Source organism: Eimeria tenella, genomic scaffold (genome assembly GCF_000499545.2).
Source record: "Eimeria tenella Houghton genomic scaffold, Eth_scaff1792, whole genome shotgun sequence".
In the NCBI taxonomy this organism is placed as follows: domain Eukaryota; phylum Apicomplexa; class Conoidasida; order Eucoccidiorida; family Eimeriidae; genus Eimeria; species Eimeria tenella.
Window position 1 is genome coordinate 1 of NW_013541622.1, and position 1,179 is coordinate 1,179.

A 1,179-nucleotide genomic window follows, 5' to 3' on the forward strand; every position below is an offset into this window, starting at 1 on the left:
CCCTAAACCCTAAACCCTAAACCCTAGGAGGGGGGGGAGGGTGAAGAATGGGGTGGAGGGTTTAGGGTTTAGGGTTTGATTGCGCCTGTGCACTTTAAAGGACTCTTTTTTCTCCAGATTAATTGAATTTAATTCATTTATTCTTTTTGAATTTGTTTTTTTCTTCCTTTGTGCAGATCTTTGAGGAGATCTAGCCAAAGAGGAGCAGCGGAAGAGCACGAGCTGGCGAGCCTCCGCGAAACTCCGAAGAAAAGAACAAACAATCGAATAAATAAGTAAATAAACAATCAAAAAAACAGAAATTCAAAATATTACAAGATCAAAAACTCTTTTTCAAAACAAATGACTCTTTCAATTCCAGATTTGCCTCACCACTTTCCCCGGGACCGCCGCAGCTAGCCGCGCGGCAAGGCGCGGGGGCCAGCTAGGCCGAAACCGCGGCGATCGGAGTTTGAAATCTCTTTAAAACAATTAAAATACAGCTTAAAAAGCTTTCAAATATTTTATTTCATTTTATTTCACAAAAACTCCAACAAAATGTTTTCTATTTCAGCCTTCTTTCCCCCGCCGCCGACGCCGCCGGGCGACGCAGCTGTCTAGACACGTGAAACGCCATTCGCTCAATTTCGGGTTCCGCATTTCATCCATTTATTTATTTAAATCATTTTATACAATTTAAATGACATAATATAAGTATTTAAGAGTGAAATTCCCTTTTTTCTCCGCGATTTCAGAGCTCCAATCAGTTATTTCCTCAGATCTTCCACTCTCCACGCCTTCACCACTTCCTCTGCAAATCTCCCCAATTTTCGCTTATTTCTTTTCAATTCTCTTTCTTTGAGCAGCTTGTTCTTTCAGTTTTCAGTTATTACGTTTAATTTCGTCCATTTAATTCGTTTTCCGCTTTATTTCGACTCGAATCCCAAAAATGAGTTTCTTGAATTTCCAGTTCTTCCGCTGCCCCCTCCCGGCGAAGGCGAGCTGTACGTACACCCCAGCACTTCCGCGGATTTTCTTTTTCGGTTTTCTGCAGTTCTTTTCTCGGGTGTACGTACACCGCAAATCGAGTTTTTTTGTTTCCTGCTGCTAGCTCTCAAAAACAAACCAAACTCAAATAAGCTGCTGGTGCTGCTGCTGCTGCTGTTGCTGCTGCTGCTGTTGCTGCTGCTGTTGCTGCTG